The sequence below is a fragment of the Ambystoma mexicanum genome, chromosome 6q, assembly GCF_040938575.1.
Source record: "Ambystoma mexicanum isolate Mex_15411 chromosome 6q, UKY_AmexF1_1, whole genome shotgun sequence".
In the NCBI taxonomy this organism is placed as follows: domain Eukaryota; kingdom Metazoa; phylum Chordata; class Amphibia; order Caudata; family Ambystomatidae; genus Ambystoma; species Ambystoma mexicanum.
Window position 1 is genome coordinate 32,808,365 of NC_090937.1, and position 22,792 is coordinate 32,831,156.

Genomic DNA, 22,792 nt, shown 5'->3' on the forward strand with positions numbered 1-22,792 from the left:
TGCATCATCTCGCAACCCATCATAGGTCCATTCAACTCCCCTATGGACTTCTCCCTCATCCCTGTCTCCGCTGTTGACCATTTCCTCAAGTCTTCCCACCATCTGTTAATACTCTGGCCTTTGTCTGCTTTCCACTGCATGGCTATGCTGTGTTTAGCCAGCATATATATTAGGTCTTTGATTTTACCCATTGCTTTCTGCTTGGCACCTCTCTTGAAGAGCCCCAATATGCATGCTTCCGGGGTTTGAATGTCTAGGTTAATGCCACCTGGGGCAACTTTGTTTGCTATTTGCCTCCAGAATTTCTGTATGATGTTGCATTCCCAAAACATATTTATCATGCCTGCATTCTCTTTCTTGCATTTGGGACACATTTGTTTGCTTGAACATTTGAATTTGGAAATTGATTCTGGCGTTAGGTATGCCCTTTGTGTTATGTATAATTGAAGCAGCTGTAGCCTAGCATTCCTGGATACTTTCTTGTGATACAACACTATATTTTGCCATTCTTTATCTTCAAAGGGTTTCCCCATTTCTTTCTCCCACCCTTCTCTCCACTTCAGCTCTTCCCTAGAGTTGCCCTCTATCAGTACCTCATACAGTCTTGATATTGCGTGCCCCCCTCGGAGATATTTATTATAGTTGCAATTTCTTTGCACTCTATCGTATCTTCTGCAGCAGTTGGCCACCTCCTCTTTATTGTGCCAAATATGGCCTTATGTAGTAAGAACCGGCCTTCGTGTATGCCCATAGATGCCTGCAATTCCTTAAAGTCAAGCAGCTTGTTCCCGCTCCACAGGTCCCCTATCCCCTATTGTGGTGACGCAACAGGTCTCCCAATGTGCACACACACCAGCCCATAATCCACGTTTATCTGTCATTACTGCCACCAGTGGTGTCTGTGGCAATATTGGGTCAATGATTCCCGTAGTTCTGCAGATCCTCTGCCATATTTTTATGCCTAATGCCACTAGTTGCGGGTGAACGTGCGACTGCTGTGGGGGAACCCATATCAAGTCTCTCAAGTGTACATTTTTCAAAGCCACCTGTAGGAGTGTTGTATTTGCTATGGGGTCATCAGCCATCCAGTTCACTACGAACTGTCACTGACATGCTAGGAAGTATCGCTTGAAGTTGGGGATCTTCAGCCCTCCCTGTGCATAAGGTCCCTGCAATGTATTTAATGCAACTCTATGCCTTTCACCCTGCCACAAGAAACTCCTGCACTCCTTGTCTAATTCTAGGAAGAATTTCTTAGGTATATTATACAGGATATTCCTGAAGCAGTGCATTAGGCTTGGTAGTGCTACCATTTTAAGTAGGGACGCTCTTCCCACCACAGATAATGGCAGTCTACCCCAAAATTGCATTGACTTGATAAACCCGTCCCTTGCCTTTATTGTCTTGTGTTCATGTTCTTGCTTAGGATCGTGGTGTATGTTCAGCCACAGATAACCGAAGGAGGTCCTGCTTCATGGCAGGGGCAGGACCGGCAGCTCTGTGTCGCACTTTGCAGCTAACTTTGCCAGCGGGAATAGGTAGGATCTGTCCCTGTTTATACCTATCCCAATTAATATACTGAAATTGGCCATAACCTCCAACACATGTTGCAGGTTCTCTTCAGGGTTGTGTAGGTATAATAGGGTATTTTCTGCATACATGGCCACAATATGTTGCACTCCATCTATGCCTATCCCTGCCTCGCTATATTCCTGCCTTAGGAACGCTGCAATGGGCTCCACCGGCATTATGTACAGCATCCTTTCTGCAACTCCCATCTGTCTGAGAAATTGGTACCCATTTTGACCCTTGCCATCGATTTGGTATATATTAGTTTCACCTATTCCATATAGTGCGGTCTAAATCCCATTCTGACCATAGTGGCATAAAGCCTGTCCCAATGCACTAAATGCTTTGGTCGCATCTAACCAAGCCACTTCACAGTATTCCATCCTGTCTCTAGTACTGTTTATGAAATTGTGTAACCTTCTTAAGTTCCACGAGATGTTCCTCCCTGGAACATATCCTGTTTGATCCCATTGTATTATCTTTGTTATTACTTTCCTGAGTCTTTCCGCTAGTGTTGCTGTGAGAATCTTGCTGTCTTAGTTTAGTAAAGACAGGGGTCTATAGGATCCACAGTCTATTGCACTTTTGTTTGGTTTAAGGAGTGGAATGATTAAGGCCTCTCTCATACTTTCTTGGAGAATCCCTATCTCACATGCTTCATTGTATACTCTCGCTAGGATTGGCACAAAGTTACTTGCATATTCTTTATAATACTCCCCTGGCAAGCCATCCGTGCCTGGGGTCCTGCCCGTGGGTAGCGATCTTATCGTGGCTAGAACCTCTCTGTGTTTATGGGCTCTTCTAGTATGCTGATTTGCTGATTGTCCAGGTGTGGTAGGGTAATGAGATCTAGTGCCTCTAGCAACACTTCTTCCCTAGCTGCCTGGGATTCCTTATATAGTTCACTGTAGAATTCCTGAAATGCATTATTGATGCCAGCTTGCATATTTTCTACTTTATCTTCTGCCGTTTGGATAGAGTATATTGGGGAGTTCTTATTATTGCTCCTATCCAGTCAAGCTAGCATTCTGCCCAGTTTATCCCCTTTGCGCATGGCTTCTCTCTAGGTATTTTGCGTAATTAAATTTGCCCAGCCTGTCCCACAGGGACAGGCACTTCTGCCTCAGTGTAATTTCCTCTTCTAAGTGATTTTCCCCAGCACTATTCTTCCTTTCAATTTTGGCAATTTTTTATTCTGTTCCTTCTATTTTGGTGCCGATGTTTTTCGGACTCCCCCGGCCTTGGCTATCATCTCTCCTCTGATCACTACCTTATACGTTTCCCATACTGTGCCCACATGTTGAACACTACCCTCACTGACTTCCAGGAACTCTATAGTGCTTTTCCGTATGTGATCTTTAAATGCCGTGTCCAGCAGCACTTCACTCCTGAGTCTCTAGTTGGGTATGGGCAGTATGGGGGTTATTATTGCCCATTGGACTAGGAGTGGGGTGTGGTCAGACAGGACTCTAGCTAGGTACTCTGCTTCAGCGAATTCCATAATGTGTTCCTCTTCTGTGAACAGGTAGTCTAATCTTGTGTATACTTTGTTCGGGGCAGAGTAATGAGAGTAGTCCCTAACGCCATTGTGAAGAGCATATGTCCATATGTCCACAAGCTGAAATTGACTCAGAAGGGTGTTTAAGACTTTCGCTGGCGGGGTCGGTCTTTTGAACTTATCATCAGATCTGTCTATTGTGGGGTTTAAAGTACAGTTAAAGTCACCGCCCCATACCATGACCCCATCCCTATATGGTCCTAGCCTTGCGTATAGGGACTTAAAAAATATTGTGGCATCATGGTTGGGTGAATAGGTGTTTACTATACATATTTCTCTGTTCTCTAGTATACCATGTCTGATGACCATCCTCCCTTCATCATCGGTCTTAGCGTGGAGAACTTTCAGGGGGATCGATGGAGCTACCCAAATAAGGACTCCTTTGGAGTACGCTGAGTAAGTGGACCCTACGACCCCCCCCCACTTTTCAGCCAATTTCCTTTGTTTTCATTCAGATGTGTCTCTTGCAGTATTGCGATCACTACTTTGTGTCTTCAAAAATATGTGATTACTCACTGCCTTTTGCCATAATTGTTTAGACCCCAGATGTTCCAGGTCATTATTTTTATGTTTCTGGCCATTGCGTATAAGTTCTTGCGGGCTCCATCAGAGCAACTACCCTGCCTAGGTCGCTGACCTTTCGCATGTGAGGACTGCATACTTTCATATCAGGCTTCCCTCCCCTCCCATTGTTGTAAACACCCCTCTAACATATAACAAAAATTCCCCCAACTCACTTCGACCACTGGGTACTACCCAGTACCTTACTAAGAGTGTGTGGTGTAGTAGAAGGACCTTCCCATTTGCGTCTCCTCTACTAGACTTCTGTGTTCTGTCTGTCCAGTGGCGTTCCTGCCTAATGTACCAACTACAAACAGCGGAATTAATGCACTCTTCTTATATCTGTATGTGATCCACATTCTGCACTTCCCAGCAGGCACCTTATTCTGTTGCTTGTCCTCAACATAACATCTGACTGTTAGCTTCTAGTTCTCCATCCAGATTGTGCACATATGTTTGTTGTCAGTGCTCCTCAGGTGCCGGAATCTACACACTATCCATCCAGTCTTGTGCCTTGGGTGGTGTTTCGAAGAACAAGGCCTTCCCATTGTGGAGGACCTTCAGTTTACCCGGGTATATTAACATGAGTTTTTCGATGAGATGAATTGGGCTCGTCTCTTTTGTACCTGAAAGGTATACTCTGTAAATATTGCCAGTTTGGCAGAGGCTTTTTGTATGTCACCCCTTATTCTGGAGAACTCCAGGATCTTCTCCCTGTCCTTATAATTTAGGACCTTGGCAATGATAGGTCTGGGTGGAGCACCTGGTGGGGGTTTCCTGACTAGGGAACAGTGTGCGCGGTCTATAGTGAACCCCTGCGTGAGGTTACAAGGGCCTATTTCTTGCAATAGTAGATTTTTGATGTAATTGGTGGGGTCGGCTCCCTCCATTCCCTCTGGCAGGCCCACAATCCTGATGTTAATACATCGAGCCTGCCCCTCTGCATCTTCTGTCCTTTCTTCCAGTAATTTCACTTTCTGCTGCAGGATGTTCACTTCATTGGTACTTTGTATTCTCACTTTGGTATCTTCTTGCACCCGTTCTTCTAATTTGCCAGCGCGCTCCGCCATTGCCCGTACATCTTGTTTTAATAAGCCTATGTCAATCCTAATTTAGTCAATTTTGTGTTCCAGGGTGGCTTGTAGAGCTGCAATAGCATTCAGTATCTGCTGGTATGCGTTGTCATTGTCGGTGGCTTCTGTGGGGTACTTGGTCAGTCCCACCTCACTGTCTCTATTTCTTTTGCCAGCAGGACTTTCTTGGCCTTTTGCAGATGCCTCCATTGTGGTTTGTTTTTTGGCTTTGCTGTCTTTTGCTGCCATCTTTCCAGTTGCCTTGTCTCCTGGTCTGCTTAACTTAGTGTATCCAGCAATGTCTTCTTTCTGTGCTTTAGCTTCTGCTGCACAACCTCGTACCTGGATTATTCTGTTAGTGGTTCAGGTGCCCAAATGTAACCTATGGTTTGCACCTTATATAGTCTTTAGCCTGGACCAGCTAATGTAAATTGTTCACTGCCATTAGGGTGATGGGCAGTCACATGCGTTCACAAGGTTCCAACCTCCTTTTTGGCACTTGCTCTAGGCCTGAGCTGTGTATTGCATCAGCAGTTCTTTCTGGAGTCTGTGCAATTCGTTCCAGCTGTAGTTTGCTTCTATCTTCCAGCTGTGAGTGCTTCACTGGTTGCATGCACTGTCAGGCTTGTGCGAAATATTGCACATGTCCACCTACTCGGGCCAGTGTTTCTACCTATCATGGAGGGCCCCCTCCCCTGCACACCTTTTGTGGGGTAATATGACACTAGTTGTCCGATGTAGAGCGTGAGCTAAGCTGCGGCGTGCCTCTTTACATTCTGTTTGTTTCCCCTCACATATGGTGTGCCCTGGAGCAGTGTTGTAGTCTCTCTCATACAGAAGATTTGAAGATTAGTGGGTTCGATACAATTACTGTGCGCTAGTGACCATTCTGTAATATGAGAAAATTGGAAGTTGTGATCTAGCAGCGAGGTTCTCAAAACAAGAAACCCAACCACTAGGGTTTGAAATATAAAGAACTAAAGAATTGTGTTTTGAGATAATGGCTCGTGCTCTGGATACAAATGTTACAACTAGTCTAAGGGCCTGATCACGACTTTGGCAGTAACCCTTAAATCCGGTGGTAGCGCTATTACCACCGGATTTAAGGGTCTGCCAAATCAGGACTTTGGCGGATTTTGCCCCAGCTCTGAGCTGGGGGGAAATCCGATGAAAATTCGCGCTTTTACCGCCAGCGGTAAGAGCGCAAATTTTTCCCCATTGAGCCCATTCGGGAATGCCCCATTCCCCATTGGATTCCCCATTCGCAATGGGGAATTACATTACTGCCAAACTCGTGATCCGGCGCTATTAGCGCCGGGGAGTTCGGTGGTAGGCCTAATACCGACGGTGGTAATACCGCCGGCGTTACCGCCAAAGTCGTGATCAGGCCCTAAGTCTTTTAAATCAATGTCCACAAAACACATTTGTTAAATGTATATGCATTGTCCAGAGAACACACATTTTGTTTTTTTGGCTTAAGTAGTCAAATTTATTTCTTGCCAAAATACAGCCGACATGTGTTTCCACCACCTGGTCCTTCGCAAGGCCTATTTCTGACTCGTACACTTCCGTTATCTGAAGGACAAGTAAGACCCAAGAAAAATGGTATTGATTCCACTCGTGTGTCAAAGTATTCAGTTGCATCCGTGGCAAAAAGTTTTAACTTTTCACGGATGCCATTTGGTTTTCTTGGGATTCATCCCAGTTATTGGAAGCGCATCCATAGAGTAGAGATTGGACTATTTTCTGCAACGACCAGATATTATGTAATATTAGAGAATTATGTACGGCTGTTTTTGGATTTAAGAACGATTTTGCTCTATTAGTATATTGGACATACAGGATCTCAGATTAAGTGGAACAGTGCAAATTGGGAACTTTTTGCCACGGATGCAACTGAATAATTTGACACATTGAGTGGAATCAATACAGTTTTTCTAGGAACTTACCTGTCCTCAGATAACGGAAGTGGACGAGTCAGAAATAGGCCTTGAGAATGACCAGGTGGTCGAAACACGTGTTGGCTATATTTTGACAATAAATCAATTTGGCTACTTAAGCCAAAAAGACTACATTTGTGTTCTCTGGACAATTCATATACATTTAACAAATATATTTGTGGACATCGATTTAAAAGACTTAGGGCCTCATTACACGGTAGGCGGTAAACCATGGTGCTATTAGCACCATGGTTGCTGCCGGTACCATACCGGTACCACCGTGGAGGAAAGGGGAATTACCACCCCATTCCAAGGTTGGCGGGGCGGTAATTCCCCCTTCCTCCATGGCCCTTCCCCATTCCCATTTTTGCCCCATAGGGCTCAATGGGAATGGGGAAGGAGCTCATTACGGTACCGCAAATTGCGGTACCGTAATTAGCACCATGGTCCCTTTGCGGGTCCCAACTTTAACGGCTGGTCTACACCAGCCGTTAAGGTCGGGTCCCGCAAAGGGACCTCGTAGTAAGGCGATAAGGGTTTACCGGTAAACCCTTACCGCCTACCATGTAATGAGGCCCTTAGACTACTTATAACATTTGTATCCAGAGCGTGAGCGATTATCTCAAAACACAATTCTTTTGCTCTCTCATACATAGGCTCCTATTTTCGTAATGTAGATCTCTGCTGCCTTGGTACTATTGTCTGCGCACCCCCGCGGTATAGTGGGGAGCACCCGTTATAGCTCCTGAGACAGAGCACAACTTCCAGCGGCACTATTGAGGCTATTCTTTTTCACTTTTCGTGTGCTGATCAGGGGGCCCGGGGTGCGGCTTATGCCCATTCAGTCTCGTCTTAACAGGGCAGTGGGTACAGGCTTGTCCCTCCTCCTTCCCCAGCTCCTTACCGCTTCAACCATGTTTTCTGCCTGAGGCCTCAGGCTTTGAAAGCAGTGTCCTGGTTCGCATTTCCGCTGCCTTCTCTTCAGGCACTCGCCGTTGTCCCTCACTCAACTGCTCTGCTTGTATACGCGTACCATTGTGTGTCTCAGCCAGCCCCCTTCATCTTACAGGCAAGGTGGGTACCTGTCGCCGGGTTCCCTCGACCGCAGGCTGCACACTCCCCAACAGGTACCGCTGTTTTCGCGCACAATCGCTGCTCTCTGGTCCGCTCTGCTTCACTGGCTTGATCTTGCCAAATGTCGGCTGCAGGCGACGGCCTTTGTCATCTCAGATGGATGCTTGGTACTGTATTCGCAACCCGTCCCTCACCTACTCTATGATTTTCTGCCTTCACCACAGTGCCAGCAAAGTGTACTGCAGTATTCTCTGCGCCGTCCCTGACTGCTTTGCTGCAGCAGTACTGTGGTCCCAGCTGGGCTACGCGTAGCTCGCCGCCATTTTCTCCAGCCAGAATAAGGCACGTGGCTCGTGTGCACAATGTTTCTTCCCGTCAAGGCTTCCCTGGACTCGATAGATATTGCGCCCTGGTTGTAGAAGTTTCACTGCTGGACAATCTGCTAATTTGGATGCTATTTTGCTATTATTGGGATAATCTTCTGTCGGATATGCAGGAGCCTCACACAGACATGTCCGCCTCACATGGCAGTTAGCCACACTCACCAGGATACCATCCTTATGCAACGCAGCATAGTTCATGGTACAGTGTTTGAAGTCAAAGGTGGTTTGAGCACATGTGCCTGTATGCAACGCTGTTGAAACAATCCCCATGATGATTATTTTGTGGAGCTGCCTCAGCAAGAGGCTGTCTGGACTAGTACCTTTGCTACCACTAGGCATGCTGAAGACTTTAAGGGCTAACCTCTTAACCGAGTACTTCATGTTAGATGCTTGCAATGCCTCTGCATCCGCTAGTCTAATGGTTGGGGAGATGCTCATATGTTTAGCGAACAAATCAGGTGATACAATGATTAGTTTGTGTAGTTTCACGTCCCCGCTGATGAGACAGAAAGCGCCTGTGTTTCTGGATAGTTTCACTTTAATGTCAACGCCATTGATCAGCAGTTTATCCTGGAAGAAAAGGTCTGAATGAATACATCATAGAAAATCGAATATTCTACTGCCCCATGTGTAGCGGGCTCCCTTCATGAACCCCACATTCTCCACATCCAGTGCCATGGCGTCGAACTGCCCTGCGGTGTTGCAGCAAAAGAGACCGGCCAAAAGCTGGTTTTCTAAGGCATTGGCCCATAATGTAATATTCTCTCTAAATAGGCCCAGTAGGTGTACATATTATGACTCTGGGTTATCATTCCATTGCCCAGTATTACGTCCAACTGGTTGAACACCATGGCTATGGGGTGTGCTTTCGTAGCCACTCGTGCTCCAGCCGCTTTGTTGGTGCCATCAGCGTTTGTTATTTCACAAGTTATATGCAGAAACTGTCAAAAGGTGCAAATTGGAGTAAGGCTGTAAGCTCCCTCCTAAAAGGTTCTCCCACCTGGAAGATAAACAAAGAATGAGACACCTTCACAGAATAAGATAGTCACATAGATACATTTATTTTGTATCAAACAAAACAATTGAGCGGAAAGAGGCAACACCAGTTGTTCCGTTAAGGCTCTCTGTCTTACTTGCATTCTTTAGCCCTTAAATACTATTTTCTCAGCTGTGTTAGCATGATACGTAAATAAAACAGGATCCTTGAAAGGCAACTTCACTGACAGGGTGAACAGGAAGTGAGTAATTATAGTGAAATACAAATAGACATGAAGGGGGAGGCTCGACATGTGTACTTTTCTGTCCTGAGACTAAGCTCAGGGGGAGGGTCAACACCTGCTGGTATTTGTGCGTGCCATTTTGACTGGAAGCATTTTCCTAGCTTGAGAGCAATGCTTGCAACTTAACACACAAAGAGAGGTTGTTTGGAATACTGTTTGTGGACCACAGCAAAACTGTTGTGTGACATATTATAGAATGAGAACTTGTTATCATATAATGTATATTTTCACACAACGTGCCATTCAAATCCAGGTATCTCGGTCGATCCTGATACAAAGAATTCTATGGGGGCTAGTGGTGATAGCGCCACCAGAGGTAACACCACCATGAAAAAACTATTCTTGATGGGGATTTGGGTCAGGGGTACACTGAAGAGATCAAGCCCTGATTGCACACACTCCTCGGAGGATCTGTGTAAGAAAGCCATTGGCCTTCAGAAGATATCACCACCCTTGTGTCTTTTTGGGGTAATGTGCTTCTTCTTAGTCTGATATCTGCTTTAGACCCTGGAGCTTCTTTTCTTGGTCAGTTTCGGGGCACTCTCTATATGAGATGCAAACCTCTTCCTCTTAACACACCTACAAGGTTTTATAAATGAAGCCTGATCCACCCTGTCCCTTCTTTTTCTGTTTGGTGAGACAATTGACAACCGCTGTTGTCACACTCCCCGTGACGTCTTTTGCAATATTGGAGGCAGCTATTTTCACATATGGTCTAGCAAATTCAAAGCCACGTCATAGGAAGGGAATCACACATCTAAAGAGACTTCTAAAGATTCCACCGAGCCCAAATCCATACATTATGGGGCTCCTGCTAAATTATGGCTGATCACCATAGCCGGCTTGGGTCCTGTAATATGTTATATAGGCCCTACGGTCCCCATAGTTCTTCCTCTACCAGTCTCTTCCTGAATATTAACAATATTTACAATAGTTCACAATTTCAAGGGCATGGATCTTCCTTGAGATGCTCCTACTATTATAACTTATACACACACTTCTCTTCACCTGGCGTACTCTCCTGCCAGGACTTTACTTTACAAACATTTATCTTCACCTGGTATACCCTCCTGCTAGGACTTTACTTTTCATTTGATCCATGAAGTGAGATTAGCCCATCGTTGGCTTATCAACCCTTGCTTCATAGAGTTCATCTCAATATTTGTTTCCACTTCCACAAAAGAGTTAATTGCCCTTTTTCCAAGAGCATTCACCTTCACTTTGCTTTCTCCTCTGAGATATGTGTTCACCAAACTGTGGTATGCTCCACAAATACGTTAACTTCTTCATTGGCCTCTCTTTGTGTATCTCACTTAATTCTTATGGAGTGGTACATTCTTTTAGGCAACCCGATAACCCACCTTCTTTCCTTGGCTTTACCGGTTGCTCCTCGCGTTCGCGTTCACTTCAGTTCCCTTCACTCTGTGTCTCTCACTTTATTTTTATGGAACTGCTCTCTCTTTTCAGCAAGCCGGTATCCCATCTGTTTCCTTTGGGCTTACCGGTTGCTTCTTGATATGATATGATATGATATGATATGGCATTCCTTTGCTTCAGTTCCCTTCAACTTGCTGGCTCGGCATGCATCCCGTTAGCTGCTGCACCTTTGCCATGTCCTTTTCTGCAGTACACCGTTCCCGCTGCCTTGTGTTCTCGGGTGCCGAACTATCTGCACTTAGGTTTCTCTCTCTGCTGTTCGGACTCGCCTATACACCATTTTCCACAGCATGCTTTCCCTTAGCATGGTGCTCAGCATTGGCACAGGTCGCGGTGCAGCCCAGCCTCTGTAGATCTCTCCTCTGCCTCTCAGCTTTAGCAGTTTTAAACGTCCTGTCATGACTACATAGTTTCCAAAGACTAGACCATTACGTTGGTTTACCAGTCTTAGTCATCTTCACTGTTCCATTGCTCTTTCTCATATCAGTTGTTACCAGGCTGTACCTTATATGTCGTTGAGGAAGCTGATATTGGATTTTATTGGGAGTGATCATTACTGCTCCCTTTCACTCCCTCTTCCCAGTTGTTAATATACTGTTCTTTGTGGGGTGCTGGGGAATACTTATAGTGGATCTAGTAAGAGGTTGAGGAAGAATGTAACAATATGCCATCAGGGCATAGGGAATGGTGCCCTAAAAGGGGAATGGAGGGCATGTGACTTTCCTCAATGATGTTATGCCATCTCCCTGAGAGTTGCCTTCCCCCAGGCGGTCCTCCCTCATACAGCCACACCCAGGGTCAGGATCAGGTAGCGGCTGCCATCCCCTGGCTACTTGAGGAGAGGCTATCTCAGGGAAAGGAGTGATGACATCATCAGATTCATCACAATACTCTGATATGTTTGATATGCATTTGCTGATGACACTGACAAGGTCCTGTATATTTAGGTTATACTCCTTGGTGAACCAGACTGGCGATGTTGTTCATTTTATGATAAATGTGGCTTCCCTGCTTCCTAAAGCATCCCACGAACGTACATACTGAACCTCTGTGAGTATCACAGTCCATTCTCCTTCCAAATGTATGGATGTGGATAGTTTCATGGTGAAGCTAGATATTGTTTTCTCTAGTAAGATATCCGCAGAGTAGTTGCTGGGTAGCATAATATAAAAAGGTGTAGACTCCATGCCGTTCCTGTTATACACCCGTGGCGTCTAGAGAACCCAAATGTTGAATTTCACAGGCCACCCCAACCATTTGAATAGATATTGCTTCCTAGTGCATCGGCCTTTCCTCCTTATAACTTTCTCTATTCTATAATCTCATTGTTGGTGTTTGCTGACTTTCTGGATCTCCTCCCTATAAAAAAAAAACCTTGGACAGCTTCCCCTAAGTAATAGATTAGTCTGTATATATGAAGATCTTCCTGGAGCACCACTTCATCTATGATAAATATCTTGTTTCTGTAGTTCTCCCATAGCCATTTGTAAAGACGGCCTAGAGCTTCATCATCTGCACATGATCCCCCTTTTTAAGAGGCATTTGGGTCTGCTTTTCAAAAAGCCTTTTGCTGTATCGTTTTTTCCAGACCTCCAAGTAATTCTGGGGTGTTACAGCTGCGTGAGTAGTTTTGATAGATCTATGATGCGTGTTGTTATGCACATTTATAAATGCGGGTAACGCGTCCACATATCTACATGCGTTTTTTGTTGTGAAGAAACGCCAGATCTGTGTTTTAAAAGTTTGTATAAAACATTCTACAATAGAGGCTTTAACTTCGGAGTGTGTTATAAGGTGATGCACACCTTCTTGTTTCAGAAGGGTCTGTAGATGTTTATTTAGAAATGCCTTACTGGTGTCTGTCTGTAGTTTAGTGGGTTCTCGACTTTTGTTAAATATGCATTTAAAAGTCATCACTACACCACAGCCCATCTTGTCTTTTAAAGCCTCCAAATAGGTGTATTTTGATAGGACGTCTATAATGGCTAGAATATAACAAAATCCATCATTATCCCATTGTAAATGGCTCAAATCCATAATATCAGCCTGCCATAGTTGATTGAGATCAGATACCACAGTCCTTGGTCATTTAAACGGGACAATTTATGTAACGTGCAGGCCTCCTGATCCAAAAAGCCACATCTTGACACCACCCCTTGACACATTCTCACCCTTTCATAGTAATATATCTTGGACAGCTTGACGCGGGACATTTTTTACCCGATAGCCGCTGAACATAAAAACACAACTAGGTTTTATAAACAATAGATTTTTATTAACATCTATGCCATGAGATTTTCATTAACATGTACGCCATCAAAAAATTGAATTCACATGAGTTATCAGATGCTGTACCGTTATCCTTCGGGCTACAAATTCTGCAGTATACATAATTACTTCACACACTCACTTGCATTCATCACGTCAATAAGCAAATAGGGAGACGGCTGATAGAAATTCATAAAGTTCCCTGTCAAACAGCCAATGTCCTTTAGCGCATCAGAATTACTGTTGCATGTTGTACACCTCCCGCTTCAACGAAGGTCCCACAGGTGGCCTTAGATCTTTTGAAAACCCCCTTTGTTGTGCTTTTGCCAGTAGTTGTCCATTAGTGGATGGTTGCTGTTGGAGCACATGTTTGCGATACATAGAACAATGTTACATTCAAGTCTGTATACCTGCGGTGGTCTTTCCAAATAACACCACATTCTTGAAGATATAGGGTTCTCATTACGACCCTGGCGCTAAGTGAAAAACGATGGCGGTAAATGGTTACCGCCATCGTTTTCCGCTAGGTCCGATCATGACCCGTGACCGTTAACTACGATGCCATTAGCGGCATCGAAGTTAACGCTGCCGCTAACTGCACCAAGGGCGCGCGCACGCGACCTCCCACACCGTACTTAGCGCCATGGCGGAAAGGTACGCGAATGCCGACTCAAGCGGACATGCACCTAACGCCATCACCCAGCCCGTTAAGTACCTTACCGCCATGGTGCTAATTACGCCATCGCGAACCAACCATAAATCGCCATGTAAAGTGAATGCAGCTGCCACAGGTGCACAGAAACAGCACAGGTGAAGGCAATACAGACTCAGGAAGTACAAAAAGAGCACACCCCACCCCTTCCCACACCCAGTCACACTCCACAATGATACCAATACGAATAGCAATGTTAGGGCTGGAGGACCTGATAGCAATGCAAGTGCTACAACAGCAACAACAACAACAGGTAGCACAGAGGAGGCACAGGAGGAGAAGGAGGGCAAGGCAGGCCCAGCAAGCCCCACCAGCACAGCCAGTGCCACCACGCAGGCAGCCCCCAATCCCACGCATCAGAGCCAATCCATTCAACCTCACTGCTGAGCAGATCCACACCCTGTACCGTTTGGACCGGGACACCATCACCGCCATCGTAGACATGACACACAACGACATTGTCAGCATGATAGAAACTCCAACCGCCATCCCACCCGGACTGAAGGTAGTGTCTGTACTCCACTTCCTGGCCACAGGCACCTACCAGCACACAGTGGGGCACTTGCATGGCATCTCACAACCATTATTCTCACGAACACTCATCCAAGTGCTCGATGCCCTCCTCAAGCACACAGACGACCACATCTCATTACCACGGACTGCCCAGGAGATTGCAAACACCAAAGTGGGTTTCCATGCACTAGCCGGCATACCTGGTTGCATTGGTGCCATCGACTGCACCCATGTGGAATTGGTGGTTCCACGTGCCATGGAGGTACCGTACCGCAACCGGAAACAGTTCCACTCAATCAACGTGCAAATGGTCTGTGACTCCAACAAGATCATCACACATTGTTGTGCCCGATTCCCCGGATCAACCCATGATTCTATGGCCCTGAGGAACTCCACAATACCACGCTACATGGAGCGACATGCAGGCCCAAGATCCTGGCTACTCGGTGAGTCCAATGTCATGACCATGGAAATGTGAAGTGGGTAGGTGAATGACGTACCGATGCATACTCCACCTGGCTGAAAGGGCGGGGGAATGATGCATACTCCACCTGGCCGAAAGGGGGGGGAATGATGCATACTCCACCTGGCTGAAAGGGGGGGGGAATGATGCATACTCCACCTGGCTGAAAGGGGGGGATGATGCATACTCCACCTGGCTGAAAGGGGGGGGAATGATGCATACTCCACCTGGCTGAAAGGGGGGGAATGATGCATACTCCACCTGGCTGAAAGGGGGGGGATGATGCATACTCCACCTGGCTGAAAGGGGGGGGGTGATGCATACTCCACCTGGCTGAAAGGGGGGGATGATGCATACTCCACCTGGCTGAAAGGGGGGTGAATGATGCATACTCCACCTGGCTGAAAGGGGAGGGAATGATGCATACTCCACCTGGCTGAAAGGGGGGGGGATGATGCATACTCCACCTGGCTGAAAGGGGGGGGAATGATGCATACTCCACCTGGCTGAAAGGGGGGGGAATGATGCATACACCAATTGGCTGTGAGTAGCAGAGAGAACGGAGACAGATGATACCCTAAAGCAACCCAAACTCCACCCAACACCAGTAAAGCCAATACCCAATGTATGCAGCCCTACCATGTGAATGAGGTTGTGTCCCAACCATGACACAACCATCTGCAAGTGCATTCTACCAAATCAGACCACATTGTCAACAATGAAAAGCACCTACATGCACGTCACCAAACACCATCAACCGATAGGCCTGTCCCCCATAACTGCCCACGAAGGAGGCACATGACGGACAGAAACATCAACACACCATTACACAGACAGCAGGGCCCCCAAAATGTCCCTGTCTACATCAGCATTGCTCACTGGGGTCATGATGAGGCCCACAGCAATGTTGCAATGATGTGCGCATTGCCATCACAGGACATGTGCCAGGCCAACTAACCAAACGGCATGAACGGACACAGTGGATGGGCACTCACAATGCACTCCGCCCCTCTGCATACATTGGGTGATGGCATGCAAAACAGGCTATGGGAGCCATGAGCATTTACTGGTTGCATTGTGTGAATCAATTAGTGCATGTAGAAGTGAGCCAAAGTAACAGTTGGATGCAAGCCATGGTGGCACATCATGTTCTTGATCAGACGTCATGACTGACACATACATTCTCGCCTACATACAGGTGATGCAGGCTATCCCCTGAAGAGGTGGCTCCTTACACCAGTCCGGAACCCGCAGAACCAGCACGAGGAGGACTTCAACCGTGCACATACACGTACCCGTGTGGTCATAGAGCAGACATTCGGCCTATTGAAGGCACGGTTCCGATGCCTCAGCAGGTCTGGTGGGGCACTCCTGTACCGCCATGAGAAGGTGGCAAAGATCGTCATGGCATGTGTCATGCTACACAATATGTGCGTCAGACGGAATGTGCCCCTGCCCCCTGACGCAGAACTGCAACCACCTGACGATGAGGATGAGGAGGGTGCAGATGGGGCGGCACCCCATGGAGGAGGTGATGCACAGGAGGGGCGTGCAATGCGCCAAAATATCATCGACCACTGCTTCTAGCACACACGGCTGGTGTGTATCACATGGAGACTGCACTTGGGGCACTGTGTGTCTCTGGGACATGCACACTGTGGACTGTACACCAATAAAGCACACATATGCAATGAAAATGTCCACATATTTCATTTCGGAAAAGCAAAAAGTGTATTTCAATCATACAACGTCGTGACAAACGCCCTCCCACCTCCCACCTCCCCCCTGCACACCCCAACACACCCCCTCCCACCTCCCCCCTCCCCCTTGCACACCCCAACACACCCCCTCCCACCTCCCCCTCCCCCCTGCACACCCCAACACACCCCCTCCCACCTCCCCCCTCCCCCCTGCTCAGTCAGCATCGTGGACAGATGTTGCTGCCGTTCTATGATGTCCTCGAGGGACTGCTGCCCCTGCTGGGCCATGCCCAGTGCTGGTGGTGTGATGGAGGGGCTGCTCCCCTCCTGTGGACTGAGGACTGGGCATGGGGTAGAAGGCCACTCCTCTTCCTCTGTGTGCCCCTGTGTGTGATCCTCATGGGGACTGGCATTTGACAAACAGGGGGAGTGTAGAAGGCCAGTGGGGCTTCTGACTTCGTGCTCCTCAATGTCAGAGTCTGAACATGCAGCAATTGCAGCTGTTTCACCCATGTTGCTGCTGGCCGCAGACCCGGTGCCTTCTGTGGCAGGCAATGTTGGTACAGGTGGAGCTGCTGCTGCTGGCCTGCTGCCTACTGGGGTGCTTGCCGGTGGGCCGTCCGGTTTGCTTGCAGTGGATTCTGCTTGTTGAGGGGTCTGCCTCACTGCAGCTGAGGTTGAGGGTGCGGGGATGGTATTATTGGCCTTCTTGGCTCTCTTCGTCGCAGGGGTGTCCTGGTCCTCGGGGTGGGAATCTGTGCCTGTGGTGGAGCAAAGGAGGGAGGGCGTTATTGATGGGTCTGCGGACTTTGGAATGACAATGATTGACATGCATCTGGTCAGTAGATGAGGCAGATTTCAGGCAGGGCCATGCAGGTTGTCTCCTTTTTGTGTGGTATGTGGATGCAGGTATGTGGTGCCAGCAGTGTATACAGGGTGGAGCTTGCATGTGGCTATAGGCAGTGTCAAGCTAATGTGTTGCATTTACACTCTAGGGCAACATTGTGCTACACATGAATGGACTGCAGTGACTATGGCATGTCTTGTTTGAGGCACCTACCTTCATCGCCTGATGTCGGAACTCCCCTTTCCATCCCTCCGACGCCTTCAATGCCTTCCATGCCAATCGTGGTTGCACAAATCTCCTCTCACGGTTGGAGTTTCAGTGGGGATTCCGAACCTCCACCGGTACCCAGGGCAAGGTTGCGGTTCGCAGAGATGACGGCTCTGACCCGTATGCGAAGGTCATCCCAGCGCTTCCTGCACTGCTGTGGGGTGCGGGGTACGGTCCCCACCGCGCTGACGCGCTCGGCCACCAGGGCCCATATGGCCTTCTTTTTTGCTATCGCTGGCCTGGTCATTTCCGGCGAGAAAACGACAGCTGCATTGTCTTGCAGGGTCTCCGCAAGCATGCAGAGTTCCTCCCGGCTAAATCGTTCCTGGCGCTGGCGGTCACATGCTGTCTTAACAACTTTAGGCATTTTTGGGTGGTTGGATGGGTGGGTGATGGGTTGGGACAGGTGTCAGGGTTGGATCTGGTGTTGTTCGGAAGGATGGCAATGGATTGTGTTTTTAAAGATGGCCGACATGCTGTTTCCCGTTCCGCCGCGATGACGCTATTTCCGGTTCTGCTTTTTACGGTGACCGCTTATTGCGGCCACCGCTAATTACGGTGGCCGCTAATTACGGTGGCCGCTACTTATGGTGGCGGAAGTGCACCTTGCTCGCCCTACGATGCCGGTAGGGGCCTTTTCCGCCATGGCGTTATTTACATTACCGCCATGGCGTAATGCTCGTGCGCGATGGGTCGTAATGTGGCGCTCTTTACGCCATCGACCCACGGCGTAAACGCTCATTACGCCATGGCGGTAATGTCGGCAGATTACCGCTTGGGTCGTAATGAGGCCCATAGTGCCTAGATCCTCTTTAAGTAAATCCAAAAATAATTGCTGTATACATCCAATGGTGGGTTTCACATGAAATTGGCCCCTTTCCAACAAGTGTTGATTTTTTATATCCTGCAAATTAGCGCAAATACATGTGCATTATCTATATTCTCAATCTTCAAAACTCATTTTACGGAGCACCATGTACTTTGCTCTGCCGTACTGTCTTAGATATACTTTATCCCCCAATTGCGAATGTTTTCTTCTAACACACAGTGGACACCCCCATCTAAACTGCTTCATTTTCAAGAGGAGTTCATTCGCCACTTATATAGCCCACAATGTTTTATACAGACATGGCTCTGCTCTTTTCCCAACCCTTAGCTGGATTGATGGCTGTATTACACACATCATTTTAATAAGGCGTTAAGGGCTCGGCATGTAGCAAACACAATAAATATTGACAGTGTCTGCTACAGCTTCACTCTCCTCATTGCTGCCCTTTTTTATCAGAGTCTGTAGACAAAAACAAAAACACATGGTTTTAACACCGGGCTAGTTCTCACACCCCTACAAAATACAAACATACAATTTAAAAATATACCCACCGATGGACACACCGTCCGATATCCAGGCTCCATGTTCTTCTTTATTCTCCCAATGTTCTGGGGTCCTGAGTCAGTCTCCGACACCTCAACTGCATTCTTTTCCATGGCTATGGATTTTTTTCCACTGTCTTTAGACTCCAATTCGCCTGCAAATGATCACACAGTCTCCATGGCCATGGGCTGCTCAAGAACCATGTCGTCACCCCAGGTAAACATTTCCAAATTAGCTCTGGCTATGGGCGCATCCTCCTCAATGTTTTGAATACATTTTCCAACAGTCTCATAACAGTGGCGATAAGCGACGACTCACTGCTGAATGAAAGTGTAGCCATGTTCTCACAGAGCTCCCTGGCTTCACGGTTCGCCATCAAATACTGATAGTCCTCCATTGCATCAGGACTGTTGCATCCACCCCTAAGACAAGAAGGTGTATAACTATCATTGGAATCGCAGTTGCTGCTGGCAGCTGCTTTCTCGTTGTCATAACTGTAGCGGTTCATAATTGCAGTTTCCTCAACACCATGCTGGATAGCTCCTGGGAAGTTGGAATAAACACATGTGTTTTCCAGGCCTACAATGACAGCTATATATCCGTGTTATAAAACCCACCGCCAACAGCGTCATAGCCTTAGAACCGCCCATAGACACATGCCTATTTATATCCAATCAATTTTATATAAAATGTATATAAAAGGTATTTTAAAAAGTTGGGGTTCTTATCCAATTTATATTAAAATGTATTTTACACATTTGTGGGGGGCTTATCCAATTTTATTTCAAAATTATTGGGGTTCTTATCCATTTTCTATCACATTTATATAAAATTAATGTAAAATATTTTGTATATAATTGGGGTTCCTGTTTTTACATTCTGCTGGGTCTGCATAGGGGCCTGTTGTGACTGCCCCTGTGGTGGATTCATTTGCACTCGCTCTTGCTGCTGTACCTGCTGAACTTGCCTCGCTTGTGTCTGATACACTCTCTGATCTTGGGCAAACCCTTTCATAGTTTGTGTGCTATATGGTGGAAGATAAGCTGTCCACCCCTTCTTGAGAAGTGACACTTCTGTACATTCCCTTGGCTCCCACATATGCGTGCAATGTGCCCTGTCATCCTACAAGTCCAACATACTGGTGGTGCTCGTCTTACAAGTCCTCCTTGGTTATACCCTCACTGGGTACTCTGATTCTCATTCTGTGTATTCTGAAACCCACCTTGATTACTTTGGAATCCTCCTCCTCTTCCTCTATAGCTCATACCTCTACCTCGTGGCACAAACCCATATCCACCTTGGTCCATCAGGCACTGATTATTCGTCTGCGATGTATCCATTGCTTCCTGCATTCCCAATCCTTCTCCGCTTGTTACTACCGCCCCTTCTATTTGACAATTTCTTCTGAACTGACTTGGCTTCCTCGATTTTCCTAGTCTCATCTTTCTTTCTATTTTTCTCTTGCAATAGCCGACAGTGATGCACTATCTCCAACTGTATCTCAGGACATGGGTTTGCTTCCATTCCCACTTGTTATTGAATCTGTCTCTGCACTGGCTCAGGCAACCCTTGACATAAAATGTGGTAAATTAATACCACAGTTTTTTCCCATGGTTCACAGGTTTCAAGTTGCCATTTCTCCTGAATGTCCTGAATGTAGGCAATAGGGTCTTCATCTTCCTTCATCTTACGTGTCATAATTGCACCCATATCTGATGTGTCAGGATATTGTACCCTGAGAACCCTCCATACATCTGCTCTGCAATTATTAAGTGGTGCTCCGTCATGCTCTGTGTTTTGTGTTGTTACAATCGAATATCCTGCTCTCCTCCATATGTTGTCAAGTACCATCGAACTCGCCCCTTCTGGGCTTCCTGGTCCCTGTCACGTCGGGCCTTACACTCCATAATACTACCAACATGGCAGCAAGCTCAGCACGCTGCTCGCCAGTCTTCACGTTCTACGCAGCGTCCTCTATAAAGAAGCCACACCACCGCAGCCCCGTGCATCTCCACGCTGCTACTAGCTGTGATCGGACGTGTGTTCCGAACTTTCTCTAGTGCTACTTGCTATCCCCTGGTCCCTGCATTCCCTTCTTTTGACTTCTTCCCTCTTTTCTACTTCCCGGAATCTCTGTGCCGCTTCTGCGCGCCCCCAACACCTTCTTGAATACTCCTGGAGTTTCCCGTGATCCTGGACATCGAAGCTGAACGTAATCTGGAAGCCGAGGATGGCCGAGCGGGCTTATTTAAGTCCCGAACCATACGAAAGAAGACTCAACCAAAGGAGGACATCAGGCAACATAGACAGGTGAAAAGGGGGGAAACCTGTGACAGATTGAGACGCCACACGACTGAAGTCGATACAGACATGGAGGCGGCCATCCAGGATCTTATGTGTGGCATGCAAGAATTATCGACCGAAGTACAGAACTTGAAAGCGGAGAACGCCACGCTGATACAATTGGTACTCTCACGTGACTCTGCCTCTAAGGACAGCATGCTATTGGGCGGCATTGTTGACAAATATGACGGCTGTGCAAAAACCCTCAGAGGATTCCTGGATTCTTGTTTGGTCCACTTTACCTTTAAACCTTATTATTTTTCCACCCCCATGGCTAAAGTGGGCTTTATTATTTCTCACCTCTCCGGGAATGCCTTAGCCTGGGCCACACCATTAGTTAACACCGGAGATTCTCTTTTGGATGATTATGATGGATTCATTCAAGCACTAATAACTATGTTTGACCGCCCAGAACAGGTCTTTAGTGCTCAAGAACGCTTACTCGATTTCCAGCAAGGCTCTCAGCACATGCTCACCTACGTAACTCGATTCAAGCAATTGGCTAAAGAAGAGGGTTGGCCTTCTGAAGCTTGCTTCACCCTCTTTCGAAGATGGCTAAATGAAGATGTTAAGGATGAATTAGCCAGGGTAGCACGTCCTAGTTCTTACCAGGCACTTATGGATCTTGCTCTACAAGTTGATTTCCGAATCCAGGAAAGAAAGGCAGCGAAAAGGAAGACCAAGTCAACCATCCAAAAAAAAACTTCTTGCAAGCCCTTCAAAATCCGAAAATTCTCCTGCTCCTACAAATGAACCCGAACCCATGCAGCTAGGGGCCTTCCGTGGACTCATATCCCCCAAGAAAGGCTGAGAAGGATCCATACTGGCTTATGCATGTACTGTGCCTCGGACAAGTATTTAGTCAGAGAATGTCCCTTAGCCCCCCCACAGCGTTCGGGAAACGCCAGCTCCCGATCCTAGATGGAGCTCAGTTTCGGGAGAGAGATGCAGGCTCCACATCTATACCATCCTTGAACTCTCCTGGACAAAACTCCCTGGTAGTCTTACAGGCTTTTCTATCGTCATCTGAGAAGGAATCCTATCCCACTCTGGCACTAGTGGACTGTGGGGCCATGGGAATATTCATAGATATTAAACACCATATTCCTTACGAATCCCGGAACGTCCAGCAACCTGTAGAAGCAATTGATGGAAGACCTCTTTCTTCTGGACCCATAACCCTTCCGACTAAGGAAACTGAGCTTGCTATAAACCATCACCAAGAAAGGATAAAGTTTGACATCATAAAATCTGCCCATTACCCAATGGTTTTGGGAATGCCCTGGCTACAAAAACACAACCCATACATCAATTGGACAGCTGGTTCCCTGTTCTTAGGTTCTGAATTTTGTATGCCCCATTGTCTGCTCCAGGATCCTTCACCGACAACATCAGAAGAACATTCAACAACTCAGCAAGATCCTCTTATGGT